A 5,921-nucleotide genomic window follows, 5' to 3' on the forward strand; every position below is an offset into this window, starting at 1 on the left:
ATATATATATATCATGATCTTTCAAACACGAGGAGCTTGCCAAAGGATAAAATGAAAAAGGGAAAGGTGAGGATCACCTTGACTCAAGCATAAAGTAAAAACATAAAGTAAAAGATAGGCCCTTCGCAGAGGGAAGCAGAGGTTGTCATGTGCGTTTAGGGTTGGATGCATAAAATCTTAATGCAAAAGAACATCACTTTATATTGCCCCTTGTATGTGGACCTTTATTATGCAGTCCGTCGCTTTTATTGCTTCCACAACAAGATCGTACAAAGCTTATTTTCTCTGCACTAATAAGACATACATATTTAGATAGCAATTTTTATTGCCTACAACATGACAACTTACTTGAAGGATCTTACTCAATCCATAGGTAGGTATGGTGGACTCTCATGGCAAAACTGGGTTTAAGGATATTTGGAAGCACAAGTAGTATCTCTACTTGGTGCAAGGAATTTGGCTAGCATGAGGGGGAAAGGCAAGCTTAACATGTTTGGAAGGTCAATGACAATATACTTTAACTGAGATGTGAGAAAACATAAACCATTACGTTTTCTTCCTTGTCCAACATCAACTCTTTTAGCATGTCACACTTAATGAGTGCTTCACAATCATAAAAGGTGTCCAAGATAATATATTTGTATGTGAACCTCTCTTTCCTTATTACTTTCTATTAATTGCAACGATGACCAAAACTATGTTTGTCAACTCTGAACAACTTTTATGCCTCATACTCTTTATATGTGAAGTCATTACTATCCATGTTATAAGCATATGAAACATATATAAATTCAGATTTATGACATTCAATTCATTCCCCCATTTACTCATAGGATATACATGAAGCACATTTTTTTCAAAAAGGGGGTTCTCCCCGGCCTCTGCATCAGAGTGATGCATACGACCATCTTATTAGCAAATAGAAAGGTTCCAACAAGGTTCCAAAGTCTCCAACTGGAAAAACTGAGAAGAAAGCTCACACAGAGCCAAAAAGGCTAGAAACACAAACTAGCCAAAACGAAGACGCCACAACCGGCTGGCTAAAGAGAGATAGGTAAACTAATTGCCTATCCTATTACATGACCGCCATCCAAACCGGTTGAAGATATCCCGAGCTACCATCTCCCAGCGGATAGATCCAGTAACCAAATGCTCCCTGGCCTCCATCGGAGTGAGTAGCGACCACGAACGGATCACTGCCGTGGCTCGGAAAATAACCTGCAAAAAGTGAATACATGATGTTCTGTTAAAAACCAAATCATTTCTGCAATTCCAGATAGTCCACAGCAAAGCGCAAACTCCAACACGAATATGTCTCGCTAGGACAGGCTCAATCCCATCAAGCCATGTCCCAAATAACGTGTTGACAGAATTCGGTGGAGTAATATTAAAAGCAATGTGGACCGTCCGCCAAAGAACTTTGGCTAACGGGCAATCAAGAAAGTGGTGTTTGATCGTTTCATCCCGATCACAGAAACTACACCTAGTAGGTCCTATCCAATTACGCTTTATCAAGTTGTCCTTGGTTAAAATAACTTGTTTATGGACAAACCACATAAACACTTTTATTTTCATGGAACTTTGACAGCCCAAACATGCTTGGAGGTCGGAATGGAGCTCGAATTAATAACATCAATGTACATTGATTTAACTGTGAATACTCCAGACCTAGTTAGCTTCCAGCGTAATTCATCGGGTTGTTGAGAAAGTTGAACGTCCATCAGTCTCCTAACTAGATGGAGCCAATTCCCAACGATTGCCCGCTAGCGACCGTCTGAATTGAATATTAAGGGGGATAGATTGAAATACCGTTGCAACGAACACCTCACGTCGTTGAACAATACGATATAAAGACGGATATTGAATGGCCAAGGGTGTCTCTCCAAGCCAAATATCCTCCCAGAAACGTGTACCAGCATCGTTGCCAATAATAAACTTTGTCTTATGAAACAAGGATTGTTTGACTTTCATTAGTCCTTTCCAGAAAGGCGAGTTGGTCGGCCTGACTGTCACCTGGGACAAAGTTTTAGTCTGAAGGTACTTGCTACGAAGGATTTGCGCCCACGTGGCATCAATTTCAGTGGACAGCTTCCACAGCCACTTACTGAGAAGGCATCTGTTCTTAACTTCAAGATTCTCAATACCAAGACCCCCTTGGTCTTTCGGTCTACAGATGATATCCCATTTAGCTAGCCAGTATTTTCTTTTTAGTTCATCACTCTGCCAAAAGAAACGCGATCGATAAAAGTCTAGTCTTTTCCTGACACCAACTGGGACTTCAAAGAACGATAAGAGAAACATAGGCATACTCGTGAGCACCAAATTTATCAGAATTAATCGGCCTCCGTACGACATGAGCTTGCCCTTCCAGCAACTCAGTTTCTCAAATCGGTCTTCGTTGCACTTCCATTCTCTGTTTGTCAGCTTACGATGATGGATAGGTATACCTAGGTAAGAGAAAGGTAAATCCCCCAACTCGCACCCAAACAATTGCCTATAAGCCTCCTGTTCGTCCTTGGCTCTACCAAAGCAGAACAACTCGCTCTTGTGAAAGTTAATCTTTAACCCGGTCAATTGTTCAAAAAGGCATAACACCAGCTTCATATTTCTCGCCTTGGCCAAGTCATGCTCCATAAAGATGATTGTATCATCAGCGTACTGTAGGATGGAAACACCTCCATCAACAAGATGAGGTACCAAGCCACCTACTTGACCATTCTCCTTAGCCCTTACTATCAAAATTGCTAACATATCAACCACAATGTTAAACAGGATAGGGGACATCGGATCTCCTTATCTTAGGCCTTTATGTGTCTGGAAGTAACGACCAATATCGTCATTCACTTTAATTCCCACACTCCCTTTTTGCGTAAACGATTCAACCTGGCGGCGCCAGGCTTCATCAAAACCTTTCATACGCAATGCCTGTTGGAGGAATGGCCATTTGACTTTATCGTACGCTTTCTCGAAATCCACCTTAAAAACTACTCCATCTAATTTTTTTGAATGGATTTCATGGAGCGTTTCATGAAGGACTACCGCCCCTTCAAGGATGTTTCTGTCCGGCATGAAAGCGGTTTGGGATTGTTGCACCACAGAATGTGCAATCTGTGTGAGCCTATTAGTCCCGACCTTGGTGAAAATTTTGAAACTAACATTGAGAAGGCAGATCGGCCTGAACTGCTCAATTCTCACAGCATCCGTCTTCTTAGGAAGCAGTGTGATTTTTCCAAAATTCAAGTGAAATAAGTGAAGCTGCCGAGAGAAGAGATCATGAAACATCGGTAACAAATCCCCCTTAATAATGTGCCAGCACTTTTTGTAGAACTCGACCGGGGAACCATCCGGTCCGGGAGCCTTATTGTTTTTCATCTGTGCAATAGCATCGAACACCTCCTTCTCTGAGAACGGGGCAACCAGAATATCATTATCAGCAGCCAACAGTTGAGGCACATACTCAGTCCTGGACTCATCAAGGGACACACAACTATCCTCCGGATGTCCAAATAACTGTTTGTAATACTCGGTTATATAAGTTTTTAGGTTGTCCTGTCCTAAAATAGTGCCCTCGTCTTGTTCAAGTTGAAAGATCCTTTTCTTTTGGTGCTTACCATTAGAAATCAAGTGAAAGAATTGAGTATTCGCGTCTCCTTGGACCACTTTGCGGACCTTAGCCCGTAATGCCCACTTCAATTCTTCTTCGCGGAGAAGTTCTTTCAACCTCTTCTCCGCCTCAGTTTTAACCTGAAGCTCCACTGGCAGCAAAATCGTGGTTTCGGCCTTTATGTCTAGGGTCTGAATAAGAGAAAGGAGCCTGTCCTTTTCAATCTTATACACCCCACTAAGGTGCTTAGCCCACCCCCATAAGAAACTTCTCAAATACCTAATCTTATTCTACCAATGCTCGACCGAAGTCCTACCTCCTGCACCCTTAGCCCATTCCCTGGCAATCAGGTCCAAGAAACCTTCGTGTTCGAACCAGGCCATCTCGAAGAAAAAGGTGTTTTTGTTTCCCACGTGGTTCGGCTCCCCTGAGTCCACGAACAAGGGTGTGTGATCAGATATTCCACGTGAGAGTGCTTGAACCGTTACAAGCGGGAACTTCTGTTCCCACTCAACGCTTGCGAGAACTCGATCAAGCTTTTCGTACATCGGGTTTGGCAAAGCATTAGCCCAGGTAAACTTTCTACCAGAAAGCTCGATCTCCCTCAGATCCAAGCTTTCAATAATGGTATTGAACATAAACGACCACCTACCGTCAAAATTATCATTATTCTTCTCCTCTCTCCTCCTAATGATATTGAAATCGCCCCCAACTAGAATTGGAAGTTGCTCAGACCCACAGATTCAAACAAGGTCCGCCAGAAACTCCGGTTTAAGCTCGGGTTGTGTGGCACCATAAACCGCCACCAAAGCCCAATTGAAACCATCAGCTTTAGTCCTGACTCGAAACTTAACCGCGAAGTCGCCCATCACTACACTTCGGACTTCAAGCGAATCACATCTCACACCCAGCAAGATACCACCCGATCTTCCTCGCGGAGGGAGGCAATGCCAATCGAAATCAACACCACCCACTAGAGAGGAGAGAAACTGGGGCGCAAAGTTTTCTCGACCAGTTTCCGATAGAGCAATAAAATCTAAACGATGCTTCAGAGATGCATCAGCAAGAAACCTTCTTTTAGCCAAGTCTTTCAGACCTCTGCTATTCCAAAAGATTCCTTTCATAATTCATCATGAATTTTTTTGGTAGTCCAAATCCTAGCACTCCTACGAACTGCAGAATCGGGGTAAATCTTTCGTTTCCACTTGCGCTTTGGTTTACTAGGTTCATCCCCCCGGTCCTCATAACCGGGCTCAGCGGTACTAACAACTGCATTGTCTAGAGGCACATCATCATCCTCAGACTCATGGTTGGTTGGTGCTAGATCCGCACACAGATTATCGAGCACTCTGACCCCTAACGCATCAATCTCATCATCATTCATGGGTTTTACCGCTGCTAGATTACGAATAGTCTCTAAGGCATGCTCCGCCTCCAAATCTAAAAGATCATTCACCGAATTTGAAATTTCACTATCATTAGCCCCGAGTGAAACTCCTAATTGGTTTGCATTATTTATAATCTCCTCATTAGAAAAATGCAATAATGAATTAGATATGTTGACGGACATACCAGAAGAGATCTCAACATCATGAAGCTTGGCCGCCCTCATAGCGCACCTCTGTTGCATGTCATCAACCTCCGGAAGCTCATGAATACGAGCACTCATCCGTCTCCCTGACGAGACCGGGTCAGGGATCCTGCCGAAAGCAACGACCTCCTCCCTAGTAAAGCCTCGCGCTGAATCCCGCAAAGGGTCAACCAAGGTTACCGGAGGAGGCGGCATAGGGTTCCCTTGCGCCTCGGCCAAGTGACCCGCACCGAGGCCCTGGGCCACGTGCAAGTCTGGAGAGAGGAGGGTGGGGGCCGCCTGCCGAAGCCCTCCTCCCGCCCCACCCCTCGGCGCAGAGTGGAGCTCCGCCGTCATAGGAGACGCGGTCCTCCTGACTGCCGACGCAGGAGAAGGAGCCAGGGCCTCCTACCCCAGACCCCTCCCCCAGCGCCACTGGAAGCGTGGGTGTCGTCGCCATGACCGGGGAAGAAATAGCCGAGGCCTCCTGCCTCAGACCACCTCTCCCAGCACCAGTTGAAGCCCTCATAACCAGCGTCTCCGGCGTCAGGATAGGGAGGGGATAAGTCGCGGCCACCTGCCCCGAACGCCCTCCCCCAAGACCCACCTCGGGCGAAGTCATCATCTCCGGAACCTCGGCCACAGATGAAGCGAGGGATATAGAAGCAACCACAGGCTCCACCTCCCCAACTCCAACCAAAGTCCTCGCCGATGATGCCCTCACCAAACCTCCAACCAAGGATCCAC

This window comes from Triticum dicoccoides, chromosome 4B (assembly GCF_002162155.2).
Source record: "Triticum dicoccoides isolate Atlit2015 ecotype Zavitan chromosome 4B, WEW_v2.0, whole genome shotgun sequence".
Lineage (NCBI taxonomy): Eukaryota > Viridiplantae > Streptophyta > Magnoliopsida > Poales > Poaceae > Triticum > Triticum dicoccoides.